Below are 16,782 nucleotides of genomic sequence, written 5' to 3' on the forward strand. Positions count from 1 at the left end.
ACTCAGAAACACCGGGAGTACCAGTACCTGTTTGAACAATGGTATTTCAGATAATTAATATCCTTCTTGCCAGATCTGTTCATCATAAAAGCAATAGGGCTTTAAGAATTTTTTTTAAGCATCCACTAGTTTTGTGAACTTTTTGCACTTGTTTCTCATCATTTGAGTTTCTAGAAGCTTATAAAATTTGGAGGCAAATCCCCATTCTGGTTTCCATCTTCCATAGGCCACAATGCTGTCAAACAATGACTGGTACTTTCTGCTCTAGTGTTTTGTGAATTCCGTGCAGCCTTTTTTCTTGATAGAATGGAAGCCTTCTTCTCACAAACAAATTATTCCCAGATGGACTCACTGCTGAAAATTCATGAGAACTCCTGCACATGCACAAAAAAGGAATCAAAAATGTGAGTACTTCTTAAAATGCCACAAAACAAACTTTCAGATACAATAATAGTTTGCACTTTTGCAGAGCTTTACATCTTCAAAGCATTGGACATGCATCCATCATCAGAAAAGATCAGTGGTATTAAATGTCATAAATGTTATTTTACTAAGGTCCCACCTCACCATCACTGTCAGATTTAGCTGTTGCAGTTCAAGKGCTGATAAAACTATTATGCATGACTGACAGACATATGTTCTGTAATGCACCCAGCTTTGACAAGCACATCGCCAGCAGAACTCTTGGAAATTGCACTCCCTGGAACAGGGCTGGGACATGGAAAGAGTGAGCGCATCGCAGAAATATTGACTACTACCATACATTAAGACCAGGTGGTCTTGATGGTTGGGCTACAACCCCCATATCTGCCCTCCCCCTGTAAATCTGTACTTGCTTTGAAGCTTTACCCTTACAAGTTCTGAGCCCTTTATTAGAAGCTGAAGCTCAGCAGCACAGAGGATTAGCCTTTATTGTCTTATTCATGGGCGGGCCTATCTGAAGGCCCTTATTCTGTAAAAGGTGCTTAGTGATGTCAGAAGTCCTGTGGAGGTTAATTCCCAGAACACATCCATACATGGCAATGGACCACAGTGCAGAGAATCCTGAGCAAACCTGACAACTGAGACAGTCGCACTGCGTGCTTCAGCACTATGCAGAGAAGCTGTTAAGAGCCCAAAGGCACCTGAGCCATGTTTCCATGGCACTGCACCCAACTGACTCAGCCCTAGCTCAAGTGCAGAGTCACCCTGATACAGCAATACTGGTTCAGTGCCCATCTCACAATCACTGCACCACCTCCCCAGTGGTGACACATGGCTGGGAACCACCTGCAGCAGCGGCTTGTTACAGTAGTCAGTGCTTCCGAACTGAATGCACAATAATGCTGAAAAGAAAGCAAAAAAGTACTCAATAGTTTTACATTTATCTTCTGTTACACCAACAGAGAGGGAAGCACAGTTTTATCTGATTTGGTCAAACTAAGCAATTCAAGTATCTCCTGCCTAATTTTAGGCCAAAAAAATCACAGCAATGCAGAAGCAGCAGAAATATCAAAAGCAGAAAATTAGGCATTAAAGCCCAGTTCAGGCCTTTCATCTTTATTACCCTCCTTTATGTGCATATGGTAGGTGTTCAACACTTTTCAAGTTCGTATGATATTCCCTTGTGCTTCAGGAGCTGTAGGGATGTAGCTGTCTATAAAAAGGCAACCTAACAGTTTCCTGTGTCCGAGAGTTCAATGTGTTATTTGTTACCAGCTGGTTCTTGGATTCACTGAGCCCAAGTCTTGGCTTTAGGTAACTAGACTTACTTTAAACCACTTGCTCATAGGATGAATTCATGTAGAGAGAGAATTCTGGCACAATATTTTATTTCTGACTTATGGCACAAGACTCTTTTTTTCTAAACCAATATTAAAAACAGAAACTATAATAAGCCAAAAGCAGACTGCATTTTTTGGAAAGCTGATACCAAACGTAACAGTAGATGAACCCCTCTGAAAGGTTAAAGTTGCTTTCATATAAAACATTTTCTACCAGGAAATGGAAGTGGAATGTTAAACTAAGCATTTAACTTGAAAGAACTGTGCACAGTCTCCAATAGTTGCATTATCCTTTAAAGCAAAAAAAGCAAAAGGTTTTTATGAGCGTACATAGCTCTAGTTTCATAAAAAGGGTATTATGTTGACATGGTAAAATGAATCCCAGTATTTTGGATGCTGCTTTTAACCCTCCAACAGCTCCCTCCCTCTGCACTAACCATTCTAGTGTGAGGTTTCACAGTATGGCTGAGTTCTTCTAACGATCCTGTTCCCTCCCCTTCTCCCTGCATCTTCCTTTCCCAGTCACACAGGCCTATTCCTTCCTGTCCATCCTTTCTGACATTCATGTGGTCCTTCAGGGAGCCAGTTCAGACCACTAAACCAGGAGAAAACTGTTGATTTTTTCTTTTGCTGAGATAGTTTTCTACCAGCTGGCAAGGTGAACCAGCCTAGGGGTGACACAGGTATCAGAGCTGATGCAGAAGCAATGGCTGAGAACAGGGCTGCTAGATCTGCTCTGTTGTTGTGGGAAACCTCAAACCCTTAAAGTGTCTACTCTAACTAATGTGATTGCGTCCTACAAATACACATGCAGGGCCTATCTGAGACTGTGGCACTGTTGTGTTAGCTTCTGCAAAAAGCTAATGGAAGAAAATAAGCATACCATATAGATTCATCACCTACAGAGAGAAAACAAAGATGAAGGGTAAACAGACGCACTGGAGGGCACTATAACTTGCCCATGCTCACCCAGAGGACCCCTGGATGAGGGCAGAGATTGATGCATCATCATGCTAAGTGATCAGAGAATGTCTCTTTACTAGATACATTCTTTTGGTTGCAAAAACAGAAAGGTCAACTTTACACAGTTTCCTTGACTCTTGATTTTGATTCCTTCATCATTCCGTGGAAAAAAAAAAAATCAATGAGCTTGGCATATTGAGCTACTGCTGATTTGCCAAATTCCAGTGTCCTCAAGTGTGACACAGCTTTATTACTCAGCGTCCTGTATTTAAAATCAGAATTGCTTTAATCTGGCTCTCTGCCATCCCACTTGCTGACATGTTGACACCATGTAAATAATGCACAGCTCTGTGGCCACACTTCTTTCATGCCACATGCTGAGAGAAACAGACAACACCTGCTATTATTATTAGCCATATCTTAGATACCTTGGAAATGTGCAAAATGAACATCAAAATTAATTCTAACATGTTGTGGTCTCCAGCTCCAAACTCCTTCAATAAGACTGAAAAGGAACCTATGCATCCACTCTGATTAAAAACAGAAATTGCTGATTTCCATCTCACACCCTTTAAAAGTCAGCCTTCTAAGACTGTTTCTGAATAACTGAGCTTGTTGACTGACACAAGAATTTCAACTAGCAAGATTTTTCTCTCTACACTGTTGTTTGAAAAAGCCTCCATTTTAGAAGTAAACTCACAGAACAACAAAAACTCAGTTCTAGGCTGCAAAATTCTAGTTAGCTAATTACAATCAGACACTGCCTGCCCTGCTAACATCAGCCTATGTTACTTCTACTCTTCTGATCACATCAACATATAAATCTGCCAGTGTCATCCGGGCATGTTCATTAAACCAAAGTGAAATTGTGGTTTTCACTGAGGAACACTGTAAAGCAAAGAAAGCACATCTGATATATGTCACCTACTTCTTACATGACTGTCTTTTATAATCTAAATGTCATACCCCTCAGTCATATTGAGAATAGACAACAATATATACTGCTCTTCACAAGACTTTAACGGGGTTAAGTGTTGTTATCTAAATCAGTAGTCCCTGACTATTGCTAGATACACCACCTTTCACAATCTGGTGACTGCCAGCAAGAGGAATTGGCTGATTCGGGGTACATTTTACCTTCCCACAGTATGCAACAGAAGAAAACATACTCGTCGTCTTTGTGTCACTGCCCCTATGCTGTCAGAGTCAGGTCATGACACGTATTCTTCCCATGAAGACACAAGGGAATAACTGTTAAGTCAAGAGAGACAACAAAATGCAACAAAGTTTATGGAAACTATAAGTAAGGTATTTATAGCTTAGAAGTTGGAAAGGCTGCATGGCTGGGAAGGAGACTCAACTCAGTCCTCACTGTTTGGCCAAAACAAGGGAATTACACCTGTGCAGATATAAAGATTGTCAAGGCCTTACCAAATGTTGCTAATGCCCCATTAGATTCAAGCCTTAAATAAATGAACCTATGGCTCCAAACCTCTGAGCTGTCCAGTAGATCAACATTTCTCAGTGAAAATCAGCAATATAGCTCCAAATGCCTTGCCCCAAAAAATTCCTTCAGAAACTTCAGAAACTAGCAAAAATGAAAAAGAAAGGGAGGGATTCTTTTTGTGTGTGTGTGTGTGTGTGTTCCTATGAGACAATCAGAGCACAGAGAAATTTGGTTTATTTCTGCTCAAAGATGAATACATTGGACAATATTCTGTACTTGTCCACACTGTTCAAAAGGATGAGCATTTTGAGTGTCCCAGACTGACAGCAATTCTTTCTGTTTTATCCATTAAGAAGACCAGGAATCTTGTGGTCTCTTTTCAAAGGAATTTCTTTGTCCAGAATATTGCCTCAGAGATTTTATTTGCAATATGTTATTTCAAAAAGGAAAGAACACTGGAATGACTTCCTAATGTTGATACTAAATCTGTTCTCAATCTACTTTATTCTAAGTATTTTTATAGACAGTTCCTTATTCTCCTCAGAAACTCTGTAATTATACACACACACACACACACACACACACACACACACACACACACAGAGGTACACACACAGGCCAAACTTTCTCTTGATTGGAAAAGTAGATTTAAAGGAAAGTGTGGGGAAAAGAGCAGGTTTGTCAAGAGCATAACTCTGCTCAAGTTTTGTCTTCTGTTCTGGCAGTTACTATGAGTAATGTAGATGCCCCTCACACAGAGAAGCAGGAAAACCTACTTGTGGAGGTTTTGTACAGTTCTTGTTTTGCCTGGGGTTTGAATTTCACAAGGTTAACTAGATCAGCTTTGTGTAGGAAACCTGTGGGGTAAAGCCAGATGGTGTCTGTGTGCAAGTTGGAAAGAGAGAAAACTGGAGAAAGGGTGGCAGATAAAAATTAGAGAATAAAGAACATTGAAGTAGATGAGCAAGTAGAATATAAAAAGAAGTTATGAAGTAGCATGACAACGGTAATGAAGTGTGCTCACCACAGGCAAAAATGTGAGTATTTTGAGAAGAATATCAAATGTATTTGGAACTTTTTTCTGAAGTTCACTCAAAGCTTCCTTCAGCAAGGTTTTCTTTCTTCCTCTTCAGTGGAAATCTTGTGAGAATACTATTAGCTTCAGAAAATTCCCCCAAATACTTGTTGCTAGATATATACTTATATGCGCAGGAATAAAAGAATTATTCCAAACAAGTCCAATACTGAGGAAAAACTTCTTTACTGTGAGGGTGACTAAGAGCTGGAACAAATCGCCCAGAGAGGTTGTGGAGTCTCCATCCTTGGAGACATTCAAAAGCCATCTGGACACAATCCTGGACAATGTGCTCTAGGTGACTCTGTTTGAGCAGGGGGATTGGACTAGATGATCTCCAGAGGTCCCTTCCAAACTCAACCATTCTGTGATTCTGTGCTAGACAAGTAGCAAGTAAAAATAGCACAACTTGCACATTTTTACTGATCTTGTAAAAGAGACAGCTCAGCAGTCAGCAGCATTGCCTGAATGGTTGACTAAAAAAGCTCCCATTATGTGGTAGCCTGACTTGACTGTTTTCAGCACCAAAATGTCCTATTTAAGCAAATTAAAACGTACAGGTAAGTCTCATACTGCGTGTAGAGTGCGTCAATACAGAAAGACCAATATCTGAATAAATGTGAGCTACTGACACTAGCAATGAGTCTCTTTAAGAGGAAATGATATGTTCTTCCTGTCACAGTGGTTTTCTCTATCAGTGGTGGAGGTGGAAGGAATGAGGGAAATAGACTCTGCTGCATTCAGAAGCAAATTCTTCAGATGGTGAGGCTTTCTTGCATTTTATCTGACATCCATATTTACAAACTTAAATACATGTGGTTTCACAGAACTGTTTAAAAGAGAAGATAAAGGCTATGAGAAGCACATGCATGGCCTGTTTGCTTGAGACCAATCTCAAGTGATACACAAAATAGCATTTCTGATACACACAAATATTATAGCCACACCCATAAACAGTATCTTGAACATTTTTTGCAATAAATAGCACTAGATTTTTTTAATTTTCTACTGTTAAAATTTAAGTTTTAACATCCACTCAAAAATTATTGCAAGTAAGAGAATGACTTGAGATGAGAATGAGAGAAGGATTTCCCAGACAATGTCCCTTTTCTCACTCTTAGTAATTATATATTGCATTGGAGTCAAGGAGTTACAGAATCCTAAAAGTCAAACTGTAGAAAGACTGCATGAAATAAGAGCCTGCCTTTTCATCTAAAAAACATGCACAGTTCCACATGAAGGTGTAATCGTTGCTTGATTGTTTACAATCCCAGTGTACAATACTCTTTCTTATCTGTTCACTCTGGCTAATGTGGCTTGATGATTTCACTGTGTTTTCCCTTTTCAATTGTATACATCAGATAACACATATTCATGCTTCCCTCCCATCATGTGATGCTTATTTTCATCATGCAGAGCGACAATGTGGCAGACTCACTTATGCAGAAATGAGTTATCCTTGATACTCTACAGTATTTCTTAGAAAATAGCACTATTTTTTACAGTATAAGTTAGGTAATGCAATGTATGGACAGTACTTTGCTTGCAAATATTAAATTCCATGTGTTACATTTCAGCAGAAAATCAGTATTCACTTGATTAATCTGAAGATAGATTTACTACTTAAAGACCAATTTTATGTATGCCTGAAAGAGCCTCTTTAAAACTGTGTTATCGGCTTCATCTCTGTGCTAGCCTGCTATCTCTGATATGACTGATGCAGTGGAAGACATTGCTGTGAAAGGAGACTTTGCTTGCAGCAGTGTACTTGAAAGCTAATAAACTGTGCCATCCATCTTCTCTTTTACAATATGTGCTGGTGTAAACAAGGGGGAAATCAGAGGATTATTGAGGCTGCACTGAACAGTGGTGAAGCAAGGTTGCACTGAACATTTGTTGAGGACACTAGGCTGTAATTTTAAAGGTATTCAGTGTTTCAGATAAATGGCTACTCAGATTTATGTAAAGAGCTTAGGTAGATGAACTTCACTTACTTTGGCTGGAGGTGAGAGATTCAAGCTCCTAAAAACTGCAATAGGCGACTGCTTGCATGTTAAAGACAAGTAGATACCTTTAAAAATCTGAACCCTAGTTCTTGGTTACTGGCGGCCTTAGTCTGTCAGTTTGCTTCAGTCTTTGAATCTTGTACTATATGAGAGTTACCTACCTACCCACTAGGACTAAGTCATTATCACCAAACTATTTTTCAAAGCCACTGAAGAGCAGCTGTAACAAATGGGAAATATTCCTCCTGGCCTATATTTGAACTCGTGACATAGAGGTAAAAAGCTAACCATACCATTATAATCCTCCTAGCCCTCCAGTCTTACCATCCTGCATACTTCTACTTAGTCATGCAAAAATAAATATCTTCTTGACAGTCTTTCCTCAGGCTTGGCATAAGTGATCTGACAATGTCCAGGAAATTGTTATGAAAAAAATTGTAAAACAATTTTTCATTCCAAGAGTTATTTCAGATTCTAAATATTTTTATTTCATTTTTACTTCAAGAAAATATTCTAAGTTAGGTTCAATATGGCTGGAAACTACTGTGCATTCTACACATTCCAGTTACAAGGAATAAAATAAAATAAAAAAGCTATTAACAATACTTTTTTTTTTTTTTAAGTGAGATGAATTTGTGCTTTTAAACTCATAACAGCAACAGATTCGGCAAGCAAAAATGCCTTCCTTTTCCTTTCCAACTTAATCATAAGGTATTTGGGGTAGAAATTTGGCAGGGAACTCTGTCAGATTATACCTACACTGTGGTAGGACTGATTTCTTTATCCTTTTCTTGACAGACGGCCATCTAGTCTAGCCCCAGATACCTTCAGTGATGGTGATTCTGAAGCTTCGGTTGGCAGCCAGTTTCCTTGGCTAAGAGTTCTTACGGTTAAAAACTTTTCCCTGATACATGATCTCAATTTCCCCCTCACAAAGCTTAGGGCCACTTTTCTTCTTTCTTTCTTTGTTGTTGACTAATGAGAATAATCAAACCCTGTCTCTTTATAGTTTTCTTTGTATTGTGAACAATAACAGGTGTCCCTTTAAACTTCCCCGAATTAACATGAACAATTCTCCCAACTTAGCATCATACTGTGAGTCTTATTTTGCAGTCCTACCATCATTTTTCTTACATTTCTCTAGATTTGTCCAATTTTTTAAACACAATTTCTAAGACCAAATACAGCACTTCAACTCATGACCATAAACAAGATTAAAGTTTTCSCTTCTCATTATGTACATTTCTATGGATTACTTTGTATAAAAGGTTAGACTACAGGATTTGCGGACCTTTCAGGCTAGAAACTATATGAGTTTGTAGASCTGAAAAATACCAACGCTGCAAACAGAATGATGGCTGATAGTTGAGACAACAGTTGCAGCGAGACTGATTCTAATCAGTATAGAAATGAACATAGGAGATCACTATTAGTGTTAATCCCACTGAACTGGGAGGGTGGTGCCTCCATAACCACTACAAGAAAGTTAAGTCAAGTCAGGGAGGGACTGGAGGGAGGGAGCAAAGACAATTTGAAGAAAGGAGCAGTGGGCTAGAAATTAGGACTTCGAAAAACTGCTGAAAAGGAGACACTTTTAAGAGCTGAATAAGGACCTAGAAATTGGCCAAAGAGTTTTGGGGAATTGTTTGTCCATTGGGAAACTACAGATGTTTCCCAATGCTAGCTATGCAATGCAAAGCAGCTTTGAGCAAATAGATAGAGGAAATCACAGATCATAATACCTGATACCTGAAGCTTGTTAGGTAGTAAACCCTTATGTAAGATGTGGACTCAAGATCCCATCAGGTCCTTATAGGCTATTTGGCAAAAGGGGAGGTGGGGTGTGGCAGGACAAGGTGAAGGAAGGGCCAGCAATTTGCATGAAATGCCCAACTTAGTCACCCAACAACAGTTTTTGGCTGAGGAACCCGAGTGGAAGGAGGCTGGACTGCATCCTGAATTCAGAGAAAGGTGAGGCATAAGTCCTATCTTTCTTCTGGACAATTTCTACTTGCTAGCAGCCTCTTCCCTGGTGTGCTGAATTTTGTGCCTTCCCTTCTAAGGATTCCAGGCACGTTCCTAGGCATAGGGTAGGATCCTGTCCATCTTTTCTGGATAAATTCCATTAGGTGTATTATAATGCGTACGTTCTTTGGTGGACATAGCCCTGATTTGAATTTTCACAAAATAATCACTGAACTGAAAAAAGTGAGTACCTGGTCACTTCTGGCAATACCAGTAGATAGCCATGTGCATCTTTAGATACCTAAGTGTCTTCGAACAACTAGCTGTAAGTATCCTAATTGGGCATTACAGCTTTTTGGATCAGACAACAGGATGCATGAACACACAGAAATATGGCTCACAATAGTATGACTCTGGGAGTCTTTTTTTCTTAACAGGCTGAGCACTCAACTCAAACTGTTTGCTCAAGCTTCCAGAAACATCTCATTCTCATCAAATGTGCTCAYATGACTAATAGAAGCTTTACCAGAGTCACTCCCATGCACACATTATAACATCTCATTTGCCAAGTCATTCTCATACTACTTACCTGGTATGGCATCTGGCATCTTTCTACTTACCATGTAATCATTTACATTTTATCAATAGTTACACCGTACCAAATGTGCCAAGACCATTGAAATGTTTTGACCATTTCACTAGTTCATTTCCARCCATCAAAACTAACTCAGCCAACTCCAGTTATTAAAAAAACACTACTTCTGGGCATTCATCTCCTGTAGTGACAATTAAATAAGTTACTTTAGACTAGGAATGCTATGGCCACTGAGTAGATAATTCACAATAGCCTCAAAACTGACCTTGTTTGACGGGTAGCTTTTAGTCACTTTACCATTTGCTCTGTGTTGGCAGAGCTGTGACCACTTTAACCCCTGCATGTACCTGAAGCAGTGTGTTCAAGTGACACTTATTTCTGCCTCATACTGTCCCCTATCATCAAGTTGTGGATTACCAAGTTCTTCTTTTCACTACTGGACTGTTGCTTTTAGCATGTGGGAAATGCGGTTCCTTTTTTAAACAAAGGAAGTCTGAGTAATTCCGTAAAGCCACGAGAGCCAAACTCTGCWTATGCTTTTATTACAACAACTTATGTCATTTCAGCTTTAGCAGCTCTGATGTCCAAAATAACCTTATTAAAATCACAGAGCTTTTTAAGCAACCAAGTTTACACAGGGGAAATATTTTCCTGACAATGAGGACAAAATTCCTGAAATTTTAATACTCCTTTTGAAAGTTTTCTTGAGACTAAAATAATTTGTTGTGTCTCTTTCTGCCTGCTCAATAATTTGCTGCTTAGCTTTACTACTAGATCCAAACCATTTGGCAGCATTGCTTCCAGGTAAAAGAGCTAGTATATTCAGTCTAACATTGAGATAAGATCTGCCTTGCTGGAATTCMTATCTTTGCATTTAGATTTGCCTCTTCCATTGACTTGCTGGAATACGTTGCATACCTAATTCACCATCTAGGGCCTGCGACTGCAGTCTTTGATGGAGGTAGACAGGACTGCTCTCCTGGGGCACTGCTCTTATGGACAAGCCTTCAGGTGTGCAGTGTAGAGGAATGCCACTTTGAAATCATTCCTCCATAAAATGTTGCAAGGCCCTTAGGAAAGCTAGCAAGGCAGCAAGAGGCGTCATGCTCTTGGGCTGCTGCTGTTGCTGCCTGACTGTTATCATTCAGCTCCTATCTGCTTCAGTCAGTGCCAAAGCATCGAAGTGTGGACCAGAACAAGCTCACTGGAGTTCAGCTAAAGCAAAAGTTGATGACAGTGAGCTTGACAAAACAATCAGAGACTATCCGCGTAGCTGTGGCCAGCACTCTGGCCATATGAGCTACCCACTTGAACCTTCCAAAGCAACAAGATACCTACTATATATCTTAGGAAACCAACAGATCCAGGATTAATTAACAGGAGGAGATAATCAGCCTACTAATGGTCCATATATAGATGAGTAGATGTTGAATGTTCCCCAGCTCCTAGGGCTGCCCAGCGGTATCAACTTCAACAGCTAGTACACAATGCTGCTCTTCACTTTCTGGCCAGGACACCTTGCTGGGAGCTCTGGAGCTGGGAGAGACCATCTTCTGGTCTCAAGACAGTTTATTGAGTCACTTATAACCTATTGTCTGGTATCTGAACAGCACTCATTCCCACTTCCATATCACATTTAAGGGCAGTGAGGGCTTCAAAGACAGAATCCCTTGTTATATGAAGGGGAGATTGTCAAAGTGGTTTTTGGAGGATCCAGGACTCTGGACTTTGCCACTTCAAGATCAAAACAGTCAAAGATGGTGACATTTCAAGCATAAGCTGCTACTCTGATAAGACTCTGAGGATGATGGAAGGTATGCTTTTTAGGTTAATGAAAGGAAGAATCAGACTGACTAAATTAATTGTCTGAATACTTCCTAACACTGCTCAGGAGAATCAAGTTCTAATCTGAATGAAGTGTCAGGGAGACTAGAAACCTTGCAAATTTGAATACGCACATAAAGGCACTGATTTAAATTAAAGCAACTGCTGATAACAATATTTTAAACTTACAGAGCTCTTTATGCCTGGGATTTTAACAGGGCTTAGTCTAAACCTAACTCTGTATCCATTTAACTCCAGGGTAAAGCTTCCATTGACAATAGCAGAAGCAGGCAGAGGCCTGAGAGAAACTTTTTTAAAGATTTTTTAAACAATTAACTCACAGCTGTAAAGCATTGTGCAAGCATATACCCCTCAAAGGTATTATATAACTGGTGACTAAAATAAAACATACAGGGAAGAAATAATTCATTCTAAGCCACAAAAGAAAGCTCTGTCAGAGCTAGACATTGTACCCACAAAGCTGTCAATGTCCTGTCCTTCTCTGTGGCACAGGAAGGTCTTCTCACTGAGACTTCACCCTGCAGGGTAGAAATAACACTATCAGTGATTTAAAGCTCTTCAAGTGGTTCATGAAGAAAAATGGCTGTGATGTTACTCGTAGCTCTACAGTTTTTGTTTCATTATAAAATGGAAGATAACTCTTACTTTAAAACATCCATTCAAGCTTAGAAAGGCTGAGTTTAACTGCTTAATGCACTTTAAGTAGAGACTATAGGAATTGTAAAAAGCCTAACGTTTCATCAGATCCTTTTCAACTGTCATAATTAAATCCTTAAAGCAAAAATCAATAGGCATGATAGAAGTATAGAGAAAACATTTCAAGTTTCCTTTCTCTTTTATCCTAAAGAAATCAGGAAGACAAACAGATTCTTCTCCCTGAAATGATGACATTCTCTCTGAAATAAATAGAGTACATATAACTACACGGCTGCTTTTCAGCATGTGACTTCTGATAAATGTCAACTCTTTGGGCAAATGAAGAAACAGTGTTTAAAACAATAATTATAAAAAAAAACAGGAGAAAAAACAGAAATTAGACAGTGAAAAACAAAACTGCATTGAGGAAGATTTCAGGAAATGTATTTTCTTTTCCAGTGTTACATTCCAAGATATTTTTAAAACATAGCTATTCAGAACAGATCCCCATACAATTCTTAATCAGTTACAGTAGCCACTGGAGTTGGTAGTTCCTAACATGTGGCAAATATATAATATTTCTAACTCAAGCCATGTCATGCTGGTATTTTACCAGCATTCCTTATGCTATTGTTACAGTTCTACTAGTTTTACAGCATTTGATTCTTTCTGAATGCAAGAACACAGTACTTCCCTTTCTGATATTAACAGCAAGCAAAATAATCATAATAACCATGGTTCTTTTCATTCCTCTATCTCAGAATGTTTTGATCATTACCCCTGATTTTGTAGATGGAGAAACTGCAACTCAGAATCATGAGGTGACTCTCTGGAGTCAGCCAGCAGTAAGCTAGTTGTAGGGCTGAGAACAGAAAATCATCAAAAAGCAGAACTTTCCAAACTTCAGTGAACCTATCTGGTCTCATAGCCATCAGATTCCCACTTTTAACACCTAATTTCCACCCCAACAATGCTCATTGCAGGCAGCTCCAGGGCCACATCCCTTCTTCGCTCTGAATCTGGGATCCCAGCCTGCCAGATAGAGCCAGTAGGCACCTCTGTAACCCACTTACAGGCTGCAGTGCCTGTGGGGGCTCCCTGGGAAGAAAAAAGGCAACTGTCCCCCAGAGCAGCCAGGGAGGGGGATGTGCCACTAAAAAGCTGATGCTGACAGCTCTTCCCTGTCACTTGACACTACCTGGAGAGGAAGACTGAGGCACACGCTGATGTGGGTACTCCCACTCGCAAGCCATGACCCACTACATCTGACATGCAGCGTATGCCAGTCCTTACCGTGTGGCTTGCATCAGATTCGGACATTGGGAATGTACTAATGCACCCATGTACACACACGTTAGAAATGTACACATGCACTGAGGAGCTGGTGGGGGTGAGAGTCTTTTATAAAGTCTTTTATAAAGAAAATACAAAAAGTATTACTCATCCATGAGACAACCATGATTATTTAGTGAAAATTACTGTTTATAAAAAAAAAGCACTCTGAAATAAATCACATTAACAAAACCTTCCTGATTTCATAAGCAATGGGTATCCAATATTTCTTATTTTAGAAGCCATTAAATACTTCATTTAACAATGGAGGAAATGGAAAACTCTACTAAGATAAAAGCTATAAAAAGAGACTTCAGCTATTCATTGAATGGTGAGAGAAAGAGAGAAGAGAGATTCTGAAACAGATCTTGAAAAGCTTGCTGCAAAGCTATATAAAAGTTTTTAGCAGGAACCATTCCAAGTTCAGCAATATATAACAAACCAGACTTAAATTTAAAGTTCAAAACAAGAATTGCTGTCATCAATGCAGAATACATCTGAAGCCATAGGAGAAGCTGCAAGCATCTGAAGAGACACTGATTGAAGTACTAGATGCTTTCTGTTCTGCATCAATACAACTAAGGGTACAAAATGGCAAATCATACATTTTCCCAAAAATTCAGTTTTGGAAGGACAAAGCATGATTATAAAATTGGGCAGGAAAAATGGTGATGGGTATGAGAAAGATATGAAATCTGGAAAAGCTGGATAATTATGTTTCAAAATCGATCTGCTATTTTTAAACAAAAAACATTTCATGTTAAACTGAGCTTTTAAATTAATTTCAAGTTAATTTGAATCTGTATTTTTTCAACAACATCACTTTTCCTCACATTTCCCGAAGTTAGAGGTAAGAAAACACAAACTACCACCTGACCAGCTGTAGGCAAAGACTCATTTCAGGAGACACAGGGATGGTTATCTGTCTCCTGTGTAAAATACAATACAACAGTGGCTAGCAAAGTACTGCTAACTTATCTAATGCAAATGCTACAGGCAAGTTAAACATTTTGAAATAACCGTCTTACCACACAAGAGTTATTCAGACACTCTGAATGCAAATTTTACTTTTCTTAATCCACAGTAGGAGTTCCTGAAGAGAAAGAAAGGTATGTACCCAGATTAAAAATTACATCTTTTTTATTATTAAAAAGTATTCAAAATTTAAAGCCTAAATTTAAAATTAAAGATTTGATTGAAATGATCTTATGTTTGCCATACTTCACCACCACAGTCACAAAAACACAGTTATGAAAATTTGGCATCTCTTTTTCATGTATGTCATATAGGAATTTAGAGAAATGAAACAATCCCTAAATTAACAGTGCTCATTGCCCTTCAAAACACATTGAAGTCCAAGCTCTGTGCAYTTATTTTCTTGCAAGGACATCAGCAGTATATTTAGCTCCAGTGTGAAAATAGGGGAAGTTGAACTAAAAGAGTCATATTACGTATTGCAGGTCTCATATTCCCACCGTTGTGCTGCTCCTGGATTTATGGTCTGCTCATTTTGAGGTTTCTTTTGAAGCATTTTGACAGACAGATGTTTCTCTGCCTATAACTCAATAACAGCTTTAATATGGTGTATGAGATGCTCAGACATTGTGATTCTTCACAAGGAAGAAGGAAAGACTCTCACAGAAAATGATATTATTTATCCAAAAGAAAGTGGGATTTTTGATGTCAGAACAGGCAAATGAAGCAGCAGACAAAAGCAGAATTAATTGTATATACAATAAATGCAATCATTTCTGCTGCATGTTTTCAATTTAATTGTAAAACACAGTTACTCTTTACAAGAGCAGGTGAAATCTTGGACATGTAGAGAGTTAACTATACAGATACTGTTGAGATACTAAAAGCTGAGATATTGCTGCTGACCACAGAGAGCAAAGTACAATTAAGTACACATCTTTCTGGGAAGTTTGCCAAGGAGAAACCAGGGAGAGGCAGTCATCACTGCTGCTTTGCCTATGCTAGGGAAAAATGGAGATCTAGGTGATATAACTCTCACCATCAGAGTAATTGCATTCAGTACAAAACAAATCAGTGCTACTGAGACAAATCAGGAAACCAACTCAGAAAAAAAGAAGTCCAAAGCACAAGAGTAGAAATGCTTCAGCACTGTCTACATTATCAGCTTAGCACTGACGCAACTGCACCACYGCTGGGTGTTGCTGTAGCATGGTGTTATTTCTTTCCAAGAAAACACCTTCCCAAACTAAAGAAAGAAAAGCAGGAAAAAAACTTCAAATGTGGAGTTACAGCAGAAGAAACCAAGGAGATTGTAAAAGCAAAAAAGATGTGAGCAGTTCTTCCGCCTTTGATAAGAGGGTACTGAGAAGATGTGAAACCAGTGAGGTACAGTAGGGCACTGTGGTAACAGCAGAACAAGACAAAGATTTTTGTAGAGTTGTGTTTCTTCAGGAGGCAAAATATAGGGAAAAGTAATAACATTGGCCACAGTGTAGCCCATAACAAGAAAAAGACAATGGGGATCCCAACCTATCAGTTCCTGCACTGGACTCAAAATTAAGATTTTTTCTGCTGGGAAGAGTGAATAGATACAGGAAAAGGTGACAGCCTACACTGTAGGTTTATAGTAGTTCTTTGCTTTCTTTCAGAGAAGCTATCTGATCCAGCAAGAAAAAGATTATTCTGACTTTACAGTGGGGCCATGATATCTTTGGGAGTTTTCTAAGGGTCTTTGCTGGTAATACTTGATACTAGTACTTTATATACTTGAGATTCAGAGACTCAAGCATGGTCAGCAGTATTAACATATTTCTGCCATTCTGACTGTCGCTGCATCTAAACAAATGAGGTCTCCTTAACACCAAGATCTCTTGCAAGCAAGTTATCTCAGCAAATGCTTTCCTGGTTGGCTAGCTTCTTTCTAGGTCCACCTTTAGTGCCAGTTCTTGTCTCTACCATCCTGGTCGTTACAAGGTGTGTGCTACACTGCTGTCTGGCAGTAACCCTTTTTGAGAGTACTTTGTCAATTTGTGCACAAGGCTGCAGGAGTGAAGCAGAAAGTGATTAAAATATGCACAGGCGTGCATGTGTGTGTGTGTGTGTGTGTGTGTGTGTGCGCGCGCATACAGGTATACAAACACATTTCTAAGTATATGGTAAAGAAAGAAATGAGGCAGGGA

The 16,782-nt window shown here is 39.1% G+C and overlaps 1 protein-coding gene across 27 annotated transcripts in view; it reads right to left on the reverse strand.

Annotated features, from left to right (window-relative positions):
* The window catches only part of LOC112969212, a 227,703-nt gene that overhangs the window by 37,087 nt on the left and 173,834 nt on the right, over nt 1-16,782 (reverse strand). For 12 of the 27 annotated variants that reach the window (XR_003254626.1, XR_003254620.1, XR_003254619.1 and 9 more), the window contains 2 exons: nt 14,656-14,720; nt 12,116-12,177 (listed from right to left, as the gene is read on the reverse strand). The gene's annotated coding sequence lies outside the window, so the exon portion shown is untranslated. Of the gene's footprint in view, nt 1-27; nt 375-1,187; nt 1,326-3,863; nt 3,978-12,111; nt 12,178-14,655; nt 14,721-16,782 lie in introns of all 27 variants that reach the window. The other 15 variants (XR_003254615.1, XR_003254614.1, XR_003254638.1 and 12 more) reach the window with 13 other exon arrangements.

This window comes from Apteryx rowi, unplaced genomic scaffold, assembly GCF_003343035.1.
Source record: "Apteryx rowi isolate R43461 unplaced genomic scaffold, aptRow1 scaffold_34, whole genome shotgun sequence".
In the NCBI taxonomy this organism is placed as follows: Eukaryota; Metazoa; Chordata; class Aves; order Apterygiformes; family Apterygidae; genus Apteryx; species Apteryx rowi.